Below are 12928 nucleotides of genomic sequence, written 5' to 3'. Positions count from 1 at the left end.
GTCCCCTATACCGACAATCACAGTAGCTGCAGAGCAGACAAAGTCACTTTCTTATATTGCAGCTGTGCAGCTCCAACCTTAAGCCTGCTATACTGCCATACACTATTCTCTAGTGTCGTGGTGTTGCTCAGGAAGTGGTTCCAAAGGATTGAATATGGATAGCTGCCTACTAACCTTCCAAAGATCAACTTAACTTTATGGGATGGAAGATGAAGATTTTCCTGCTACACAGACCAGGAAAGGAGAAGGACTGGCAGAGGTACACATAATTGATCATATAGGTATTTGAGGAGTTGCTATAGAATCAGGTCATTCCTAGATTAAGTATGTGTCCAGAGGAGATGACGCGAGTTGATTAGCTCACTATTGAGGCGGATATGGCGCCCTTCAATCACTGTAAGTAAAGTCCGCAAGCATGCAACATGAACCCAGGCACTCACCAATCACAGCCTCCAGTTCAATGAGGACATCAGCTGCCTTATGGGAAAATGTGGTTACTGCCAAAGCACAGCTTTGCCTTCCTGTATGGGACAGTGTTAAACATCGGGCATAATGCAATGTTGTCTGAAGAAGGCATCCAGTGGGCTGCGCCTTATAGAAAACGCCCAGGGCCCCAACCCAGATGATCATATGTAAGGGGCATTTTGATCCACATTCATTGTCTTAATGCCTCTTGCAAATATGTGGGATAACAAGAGATAAAGGCTGATCCGGTCCTGCCCTTCCAGAGTAAATGTGCTTCTTCGGATCTTTCATCAAGTGAAATTTTAATTTTTCATGAACGTTTTGAAGTCTTTAATTCCAAATAAAGTAAGTAGAGTAACACCCTAAGCATTGCCTGTCAGTGCATTCAGTTGGTGTGCCATGGTTTGTCACCCCAGGCACCCGATTTGCCACTCAATGGCCTCGAAGAGGGGGAGCTGAGAATGAACCCTCTACTGGTGATCTGGCTGTTCTGCTCTTGGCAGGGAGGATGAGTCTTCACTGCTGATCACCTGCCCATGTTCACTCAAGACCATGTGTTGTGGGTCAACGAGGAAACTAGTTTGTATTAACCGCTATGCCTCACCGGTTATGTTTATGAAACGTCTCACCCAACGTTTCCTGTCGCAAGACTGCACCTCAGAGATGTCATAATCAGGCACCAAAAATGCCACTGAAAAAATGTTGCATAAGCTCTCCTGAAAAAGCAGTTTGTGAGATCATGTCTGCATTTACTGAGGCTCTTAATATATGTCAGATTTGCAGAGTGTACAAAAATAACTTCGACCAGCAATCCTGGTTTTCACAAATTTGGGAACGCTTAGAAGATTTGCTGAAATAGAACAGACTGACGTACAGTAAGCGTGTATGCACATAAGTCAGTTGTTGGATCCACGTCCTTGCCATCACCACATGTCTAACAACATCCTAACCCACATGCTCTGATTTCACTCACAATCCTACACTGGCTCCTGGTGTGATCTTTTTGCTCCAATATATCCATATATCCACCGGTCTCGACCAATGTACGTGTTGCTTAATTATGCGGTAAATTGCAATGTAATTATTTTTGTGTGGTTTGAAGTAGATCCACACAAGTGATTTACAGTGAGCTGATCTGTGTGTGCGTGAGTGTGTGGCAGTGCCAGATCTGCAGAGGTTTTGTGTCCACAGTGCCTTTTGCGCCTCTTTCACGTATCTCATGAACGTTGCTAGTTGTGACGGAAGTGATTGGTAGGAGTGTGGCGATGGTGGACCAGGTAGCAGGAGTACACCAGTGTCCCTCAAGTTACTGATCACTTCTGTTGCTGGTGCCAAAGGTCTATTGTTGCTTCTAATGCTGTGGGGGAGATTCTTACAGCTACCCAAGTGGGCATCTCCTCACTCTTCTGCCGGTTTGCTTTTCATAATGGTGCTTGGAACACGTTTGTCAAAAATGAATGGATTTTGTTTTACTTAAATCAGGTTTATCAGAACAATCCAAGTAAGTATTTACAATACACATACTAATAATACAGCCTATCATATGTAAATGCAAATTATTTCACAAAAATGAAACATATTCTTTCGTATATCACGTATCACAGCATTTTGATATTCTTTAACCCCTTCCAGGCTGATGACGAGCTCAGCTTGTCATGAGCGTAACCTGCCGTGCGCTCATGACGAGATGAGCTCGTCATGTAACGCGGTAATTTTAAAATTGCCCGTACAGCGGGAAAAGCCGCCGCAGCGATGCGGTTAAAAATGAAGAGCGGGCAAGTGCTGCTCGAGAACATTTAAAAGGTAAAAAGAAAAAAAAGATAATTCATTTCTGCTAATGTTTGTGCAGAAACGCAGGTGATGCTGAACAATATTGCAATATTGTGCTTCACCCAATGGGCCTTTTTATGATTCATCTGTTTTTATTGAGTTTCACTGTAGTGATAGACATAGAACTTTTAAAGAATAAGTACATCTACCCCAACCAGTCCACAGGGTCCATCCAGGTTTCAGTCCACAGCAGGGCCTGAAGTTCCAAGGAGATGGTGCGAGTTCCTGGGTCTGCATTATAGGTCCTCACAGAGAGAGATGCAGTCTGGGGCGCCATCAAGGGCACTGGGCATCTCCGCAGCTTTACGTCTTCTGAGGAGATTGATAACAATGGATCCCATTGCTTGCTGTATTGTGATGCGTATTATAGTATAATTGGTATCGTCCAATGTGTGACCTGCTGTAGCATTGTTGGCATGTTCTACCTGGAATGGTGATGGTGGTAGGGCTTGAGGAGGAGCAGAGAAGGCAGTTGCAAGGATACCTGCTGGGACTGCACAGATGTGGATGGCGGTTCTCTTAATATTAATATAGAAAGCGTTCTACCTAGATCTCCTCCTGGATGTATCTACATCTCTACTTGCATTTCACAGTTCCCTCTTGATCCACTCTACTCCATGGGAGATCTTCTCCAGTCCCAAGACCCTCTACAGTCCATGACTCCAGTCCAGCATTAAGCGCCTTCCCAGTTCGGTCTCCTTGGCCATGAGCAGCTGTGGTATGAATAATAAGCTAATGAATGAAATGAAATGAAAATGGATTTTGTATAGCGCAGATAGCAGCCCGGGGGCGTCCCAGCGCTGAATACTAACAAGTGTTCTCAGTAGGGCTAAAATGCAAAAAAGAACACACTATTTATTGAACAGAAAAGTTTTCAGATGTTTCCTAAAAGAGGTAAGGTCCGAGTTGGACCTTAGGTGAAAAGGTAAACTGTTCCACAATTTGGCCGCATTCAGGGAGAAGGAACGGCCTCCTGATCTAGACCGTTTGACCTTTGGCACAACAGCAAGTAAAGCGTTAGTAGACCGAAGCTGTCTGCTGGGGAGATAGGGAGTAATTAAAGGGCGACTAATCAATGGACCGGTTTCCCAAAAGGATTGGTGGGCAACACAGAGAGATTTAAAGCTGACCCTGTCCTTCACCGGGAGCCAGTGTAGTCTTGTCAGTCCAGCTTTCACAGAGGTCCTACGGGGGATTTGGAGCAAAGTCCGAGCCGCACAATTTGAATTACTTGTAGATTTTTTAATGTAAAATCTGGGGCCCCAAGGTAAAGCGCATTTCCGAAGTCCAACCTTGAGAGAATCAGTCCTTGGACCACAATTTGTCTTGCCTCAAAAGGTAACAACGGAAGAATCTTCTTCAACATTCTAATGAGGCCAAAACAGGTGGCAGATAGTACGACGGCCTGATGGTCATACGTCAGGGACTTGTCCAACCAGACACCCAGGCTCTTGATGGCATCCCTGGGGACTGGGGGAGTGCCCAGGCAAGCTGGCCAGATCTGATCGATCGTAGATGGAGCTAGATGTCCCAACATCATGACCTCTGTCTTGTCCCCATTAAGTTTGAGACAAGACAGGGTCATCCATCTACTGACCTCGCTCAGGCATCCCACCAGGTCCACTGTACCCACAGGGTCTCCAGCCCGCGTGAGAGAGACCACCAGCTGGGTGTCGTCCGCGTAGGTCACGATCTTAATACCATACGGACGGACGACCCCAGCCAGCGGTCTCATGTAGACGTTAAACAACGTCGGGCTTAGTGAAGAACCCTGCGGGACTCCACAGTCCAGGGGCCTGCTTGTAGAGATGGTCGCTCCCTCAAAGACCTGAAATTTTCTACTGGATAGGAATGAACAGATCCACTCTAGCGCTCCTCCTTGAATCCCAATCTCCCGGAGGCGCTGCAACAAGATAGTGTGATTTACAGTATCAAAAGCGGCACTCAGATCGAGGAGGATGACTGCCACCGATCCTCCCCGATCCAAGATGCCCCTTGTTTCCTCCAGGACCGCCAACAGAGCCGACTCCGTCCCATGTTTGGGGCGGAAGCCAGTCTGCGAGGGATCAAGGAGACTGTTTTCCTCCAGAAAAGTGGTCAGGAGGCTGTTGATATATTTTTGCAGTAGCTTACTGGCCCAGGGGAGCAGGGAGATTGGACGATAATTGCTGAAATTGTTGACGCTCATATTAGGCTTCTTAACAAATGCCTTCACCCTGGCTTCTTTCCACTTAGAAGGAACTATGTTGGTGGAGATTGAGGCATTGAGTACCTTCAGCATAACCGGGAGGATGGTCTCACTGACGGTTCTTAAAAAACTAGGAGGGGCCGAATCACTGGGGTGCTAAGACCTATGAACAATCCCCGTGTAACCTCAGGCCGCCTTCCCAACATTGTGCTACAGGCCATCGCGGGGACTGGATACCTGCGACAGAGTTTGACTTTGAGTCCTCCCTGCCAAGGGTTTGGCGTTTTGGAGTACAGCCACATGATCACATTGACGCTGCTGATCTACTGGGGTTACATTCCAGCCGAGCTACACATCTTTCCACGACTTCAGACGGGTCCCAGCTCGAGTCGGTGAAAAGACAAAAGTGCAGCCATCCAGATGCTCGTCCATCTACGCGAGGGGCTACCTTGGCTGTGTTATGAATGTATTACCCTCACTGAGTCCACGTCACCCATCTATATGCCCAACTAATGTTCCTATGCATCCTGGAACTTACGCCAGCACGTGCTGGCCCTCGGGTTCAGAGGTCTATCCGAGTATGAGGACTGAAGAATCTTCTCGAGAGTAGAAAGTGGTCAGGGCGCCCCCTCTCGGACTATGCACTGCGGCGCCCATTGCCATAATTGTCTCTACAACTCTTGGTTCTTCAGTGCTGATTTCCAAACACGCTGTGCATTTTCCCAGCAGCTTAATTTATATTTATAAAATAAAAAAATCAGGGCTCATGTAATCAAAGAAGTTACAAAACAAGGGTTAACCCGGAATCACTGGGACCTGGGTACTAGACTGTATATATTAGAGTGGTCCCAGTGTTTTACTGGCTTTCACATGGAGGGGAGAAAAAATGTAAAACATAAATCTTGAAACTGGGAATTCAATAGTATGAGAGAGGAAACAGTAATGTTTGGCCAATGTTATTTAATCACATTGGGAATGCATTTTTATGAACAATCGTAGAGACAAACCTAACAATGTATCACATTCATATGGGTGGTGCCCAAGGGGAAGGGGGGAAGGGGGTGTTAGATAGTAAGTGATGGGAGAGAGAGTCCCTAGCTGGAAGAATACAGAGGGTCCGCCTCCCCCGTTTCGTTCCGAGGCCACCGAAGTCATCTGCGGCGTCCCGCAAGGATCATCACTCAGCCCCACCCTCTTCAACGTCTACATGAGACCCCTCGCAGCCATCGCACGCTGACACAACCTCAACATCATCTCCTACGCCGACGACACCCAGCTGATCCTCTCCCTCACCAGAGACCCCGACACCGCCAGAACCAGCCTCCACGAAGGGATGAAAGACGTCGCCGAGTGGATGAAGAACAGCCGCTTGAAACTGAACTCAGACAAGACGGAAGTCCTCATCCTTGAACCATCACCCTCCACCTGGGACGACTCCTGGTGGCCCCCTGCCCTGGGCACCGCCCCCAAGCCGACAGACCACGCACGCAACCTGGGCTTCATCCTGGACTCCTCTCTCTCCATGACCAGACAAGTCAACGCCGTCTCCTCTTCATGCTTTCACACCCTCCGCATGCTCCGCAAGACCTTCTGATGGATCCCGATTGAAACCAGGAAGACGGTCACCCAGGCCCTCGTCACCAGCCAGCTGGACTACGGAAACACCCTCTACGCCGGAACCACAGCCAAGCTACAGAAAAGACTACAACGCATCCAGAACGCCTCCGCCCGACTCATCCTAGACATCCCTCGATGCAGCCACATCTCCGGCCACCTGAGGAACCTGCACTGGCTCCCCGTCAACAAGAGGATCACGTTCAGGCTCCTCACCCACGCACACAAGTCTCTCCACAACCTGGGCCCCAAGTACCTCAACGACCGCCTGACCTTCCACACGCCCACCCGCCAGCTACGATCCGCTAGCCTCGCCCTTGCCGCCGTACCACGCATCCGAAGAGCCACCGCCGGAGGCAGATCCTTCTCCTACCTGGCGGCCAAGACATGGAACTCCCTCCCCATCCACCTTCGGCTGACCCAGGACCACCTCGCCTTCAGGAGACAACCCAAGACCTGGCTGTTCGAGCAGTAGCGGCCCCCTTCCCCCAAGCGCCTTGAGACCCTTCCGGGTGAGTAGCGCGCTATACAAGTGATATGATTGATTGATTGATTGAGAGTTTGGTGAAGGTGACAAATATATCACAAACAGTTTTGGTATATATTGGTCATATACGAGATAGTCAAAGTCCACATCCAATATACATATTTGCCATGTAACATATGAGATCACAGTTAATTCATCACTGTGTATAACCGTAGGTATCTTGAACCTTACTACCGGGGTCTTCCTCAGGACAAGTGTTAAGTGAGAAGGGCTGGGAACACCTAAAAAACAGGGACAGTGTATAAGTACCTGACTTGATACTACAAAACTAAAACAAAGTCCCAAAAGTTTCGGCAGAGTTACATAAAGTTACCATGAGTGTTGCAGCGGGAGGGGAAGGATTCTCTCACAGTTAAATTGTTGAGAAAAAACGGGGCTGTGTGGCTTTCGAAGGTAAAATATGTTGGTAGGAGTGAGGTGTGACCTGGGTAATAAAGGTGACCATTAGCCAAAATGAAGTAGGCATAAAATTCATTCAAGAATAAAACAAACACCCTGCGCACTTACTGCATATGCATATGCGTGTGCAGTGCGCCGAGTTCCAAACTGTCAAGGGATCCCCTTCTCTAATGAACAGTGTAATCCCAAAATTTGGTAGTGAATCCAAAGAAACCTGAATCAATCAAAGGCAGTAAACGAAATGAATCTGGGGAGGCCAAGAAGTGGGGGCTCCACGGCGGAGGAAGCGCGGCGGCATCAAAGGGCTGGGAGAGGGCCCCCCGCGCGCGTTCCTCGGCAGAAGGGAGCTGGTACCAGATCGCTGCGATCAGCTCACACCTCGGTCCTCAGACGCGGCACACTAACGGGACCAGGAGGGAACAGGAGGGTCGTCTGAGGAGTGGAGCCTGCCATCGGAGGCTGGAGAGACAGAGACATTGGAGGGCTGTGGGAGAGACCCCTCTCCACTCTGTATTCAATTTGATTAAGCATTGCAACAGCAACCTGACAATCTATGCTGGCAAAATCAACATGCACTCGTTGCAGCCGGCCTATAAGGTATTTATTTCGCCCCACCCGCCTGCTCACATCTTAAACTATCTCCTTTGTGCAAAATGGCTGGGGCCATAAAACTGTAGCTATAAATCTCACTGATCCCCCTGATGTCCACGAGGCTCTTCAGCTCAACTCCTCCACACAAGTCCACTAGAAGTAGAGATAAGCTCCCCTCCTCAGCATACTACGAGCAGGGCTTGCTCTAATTGAAAGTGAACCTGCCCTCCCTGATGCACAAAGTAATAGCAACAGACAGAGGACTATTTTCTCGATCTCCCCTAGTGGTTCGGCCATCTTAGACTGCCTATCCCTGGCGACCATCATGGACTAGTCATTCCTCTCGAGTAAAAGTTTGCCCTACTACAGTGGTACTTTATGTATATGCCTAGTTGTATCTTGCACATCTCACTTTTTCTTCAAATGTAACACATCAACGCTACCTCATATATTTACATCATATATTTACACATCCCACTTTTTCTTCACCCTATGCACCAATTGCTACCTCATATATTTGGGTTGCTCACTAGGGTCACTTTAGGTCTCATATAATTTTTGGTTGTAATTGTATTTTGCTGTTGACTCATATACCTCATTTATTTTTGATTACACACTATTGTTAGATAGCATATAACTTGGGGTGCAACTTTATATTGCTAATGATTCATGCACCTCATCTATTTGGAAACACCCATTTTTGCCTTTTACGGTGGTATTATATGTCTATAATCCCAATGGTATACTGCACATCCCACTTTTCCTTCACCCTATGCACCAATTGCTACCTCATGTATTTGGGTTGCTCACTAGTGTCACTTTAGGTCTCATATAATTTTTTGGTTGTTATTAGATTTTGCTACTGACTCATTTATTTTTGACTACTCACTATTATGTTATATAGCATATAATTTTTGGTGCAACTCTAACTTGCTACTGATTCTTGCACCTCAGTTATTTGGAAACACCCATTTTTTGACTATTCACTATTGTCACTTTTGTTCTCAGGTATTTTATTATCTGCATGGATATTTCAGTCTAGTATATCATCAGTATTAAACCTATAGTCCATGCTGTACATGTTTGTTATCCACTACGACCTCATTGTAATGCACTGATTAATTGTTCATATTGACCTGTTACACTTAGGTAACCTGCTCCCATTTCAAGTTTCATTCCCCTATACACCATTTACTACCTCACATACTCGTGCTGTTCATTAATGCCACTGTTCTTACATGCAATTGGGTATTAGTGTATGTGTTTGTATTCTGCACCAGTTTATCATTATTGTGCACCCTACTTCTGTGCATCTGTTGTCACATGCAATTGGGTTTTAATGTATGTGTTTGTATTCTGCACCAGTTTATCATTATTGTGCACTCTACATCTGTGCATCTGTTGTTGCATGCATTGGGGGTATTAGTGTATGTGTTTGTATTCTGCACCAGTTTATCATTACTGTGCACCCTACATCGGTGCAATACGCACCCACTACAGATCTTATCCCTGGTTGCATTGACTACTACCGCATACACATTGGCTGCCCACTAGTGTCACTTTCACTCCATGCAACCAGCGATTACTGAGCACCCTCCCACACCTACTGACTCTGTCACCCCATCATGGAGCTCATCGGCAAGCACACATACAGAATCAACTACCCACCCACACTCACCAAAAAAGCAGCTAAACGCTTTAAACACAACCTTTTGAGGTCCCACCCGGAAATACCCTTTGCAGACACCTACTACTCACCGGTTAATGGTGCCGTAAACAATGATATCATCTTCCACACCGCACGCGGAGCCCAATGGAGAAAAACGTTCCCCTCTTTACTCACCGTATCCAATTCCAGGAAATCCGCTCATGGCCACACGCTCTCCATCACACCATCCCAACTCTTCCCAGGCAGAACCTCCATCACTATCTACAACAACGGGATTGTCCTAATCCAATCCACAGACAGGAACCTGGAACTACTAGACAACCTGTTCCATACTTTCTTACAGCACCTTTCCAATCCGCGGACCCCACTCAGTCCGATCACCCTTGACTCCACAGCCCCCAACCATAACGATGCTAACATAGCTCAGCCCCTAAACGACACGCACCTCCCCTCCACCACCGGCACCGTCGTCATCCACCCACCTACTGTAACCTCCTCACACTCCTCAATCACAGACTTGGATCTCTCCCCGACATACACCAGCAGCACCCCCTCCAGGCCCACCAACACCATGACACCCATTCATACTAACTCCTCAATCGCAGACTTAGATCTCTCCCCGACATACACCAGCCGCACACCCTCCCGTCTCACCAACACCCTGACTTCCATTCATACCACTCACACTCCTCTCTCCCCTGACACCACAACCCCCAACTACTACGCCTCTAGCATACCTCAGCCCCAATTGGACATGCACCTCTCCTCTACCATCAGCACCTTAGACATACACCCACCTACGGTAGATACCTCACACCCCTCAATCACAGACATAGACCTGTCACCCATATACACCAACCGTACCCCCCCCTGTCACCAGCCCACATTCCCATTCTTTTCACTCATGACAACACAGCTTCCACCCACAATCTGCCCAACCGAGTTCAGCACCAGACCGACACGCACACAGACAATCCCCACCCTTTATCCCCCCAACTCGAAGCCCCCACTTCCACACATTAACTAATCACTCTGAGCACGCCACTATCAATTCAACTCCGCCTCCGCAAAAAAGAACCACATACAATGACACTCCCCCCCCCCCGATTCTCACCCCCCATTACCCTACATGCGCCCCCACAACAACTAACTTACGCCCATCCTCCACTATGCACTCTCCACCTACCACCAATACCCTCCTCCATTCTATGTCATCCTCCCCCAACCCTCCAATACCCATCACCAACACAAATCCCACACCAGACCATGTTATGGCCTCCCTCCTCCAGCTCAAAGAAGACATTCACATCAAACAACTACTCCGCTCGCATTCCAGTCACTCCTCACCCACCACCCTCCTCAAGCTCAAACAAGACATTCACATCAAACAATTACTCTGCACACATCCCGGACACCCCTCACCCGCCTTCACCAGCACCACCCTTCCTAACAGGACCTCCACTCGGGCGGCTGACTCTCGCACTCAACGCCCCCCGCACTGGATCTCCATCCCTGTTCGCAATCGGGAAAACCGCCCCATCGTACCCGCAACACACTATCGGACCTCAACACAGTCACCCTCCTCCGCTCCTACGACCCAGCTCCCCTTAACAACATACCCTCCACCCTCCGCGCCATTCCAACGATTCATCCAAATCCCCTTAGACCCCCCACGCAAAACAACAGAATCTCTATCCTTAGTAACCTGAGAAAAGTCCCCCTCTCTCTAGAACCCTATTCCACCCTCGACACACCCCGTCTCAAATGCACCCTCCTCAACTGCAGATCGGCCTCTAGGCACTCCTCTGCAATCGCTGATCTCATCTTATCACTGGACATAGACCTCATCATCATGACTGAAACCTGGCTAACTGAATCTTCTACACCCATACTGGACATACTGGTTCCCCCCAACTACCACATCACCAGATTAGACAGGGTTGGTCAAAAAGGTGGGGGAATCGCATGTATACACAGGAGTAACCTCTCTGTCAAGAAAGTAACCTCTCCCTCCCTACCCTCCCCAACCTCCTGTGAATACATTTGCCTTGATATTATCAGTGAGGGCAAACCGATATGCTCTCTCCACGGCATTTATCATCCACCAGGGGACAACTTTACCTTCGCGCAAGAAATTATGGATTTGATCACCACCAATTCGGGGCGACAACTCACACAAATATACCTTGGTGACTTTAACCTCCACTGGAACGATCATAATGACGCGGTGGTGAATAGTCTTAAAAACTTCCTCGACGCCCTTGACCTCACCCAAATATGCAACAGCCCGACCCACGAGAAAGGCTCTATCATCGACCTTATCATCGCCAAAGAAGACTCTATCCAGCTCGAATCTATCGAACCCTGTGACTGGTCAGATCATCACATTGTCACGTTCTTCATCAACGAAAAAGTCAAATTTAACCCGGTTCAATCCTTCAAACCCAAAGTCTGGAAAAGAGACTTGAAAAAACTCAACCCAAACTCTCTACCCCCCAACAGCTGCAATATATTACTCCCTCCCACTGGCGTTGCGGATGTCCAAGCCTTGACGGATCACTATCTCAACGCTATGACCTCTTTAGTTAATGAAGCTGCACCTATGCAGCTAAAAAGAGCATCCACAAAAATGTCCAATCCTTGGTACAACGGGAGTCTCAACGACGATAGACGGGCCATGCGAATGGTAGAGCGCACCTGGAGATCAGCTCCCTCCGCACTGCACCTAAAAACGCTGAAGAAAAAGAGAAATGCCTACTTCAGGAAAATAAAACGCACCGAATCAGATTTCTTCAGCCGTCAGCTTGACCAAGCCAAAAATCGTCCGAGAAAGCTGTTTGAGCTAATCAGAACACAATCCAAGGATCAACCCCAACCACTCAGTACTCTGGGCGAAGCACCTTCCTGTGAAGACTTCGCCTCTTTCTTTATCCAAACAACAGACAACATAAAGATCGATCTCCTCATTGACGCAAGTCTCTATCACAAACCGCTCTGCACAGCACCCGCTGAACCAAAAAACAATGCTACATGGTCATCCTTTGCCACCTACTCGGAAGAAGAAATTGGTAGACTGCTCAGCACTGTGAAACCAGCCAATCACCTCTCGGACCCCCTTCCTGCCAACGCTGTCAAAGACCTTACCCCGTCGCTCCTCCCACTTTGGACTAAAATCATCAAAAGCTCTCTTCAACAAGGGACCATTCCCGACTCCCTCAAAGTTGGAGAAGTCACACCTCTACTAAAGAAACCTACAGCCGACCCCACTGATCTAAATAATTACCGTCCCATTACCAATATTCCGACTCTTGCCAAACTACTGGAAAAATGCGCACAAACCCAATTGACTAATCACATTAATCAGTTTGATCTACTCAACACTCATCAATCAGGCTTCAGAGCGGACCACAGCACAGAAACTGCTATGATACACATAATTGACGACGCCCTCCAAATCCTAGATCAAAACGATACCTGCCTCCTTATCCTTCTGGATCTCTCCTCTGCATTCGACACCGTCAAACATGAGAACCTACTCGATCTATTAAACACAAGAATGGGTATATCTGGAACTGTGCTCAAGTGGTTCACGTCCTTTCTACACAACAGAACGCAGAAATTCAAG

This window comes from Lissotriton helveticus, chromosome 3_2 (assembly GCF_964261635.1).
Source record: "Lissotriton helveticus chromosome 3_2, aLisHel1.1, whole genome shotgun sequence".
Classification (NCBI taxonomy): domain Eukaryota; kingdom Metazoa; phylum Chordata; class Amphibia; order Caudata; family Salamandridae; genus Lissotriton; species Lissotriton helveticus.
This window is presented reverse-complemented; position numbering follows the sequence as displayed.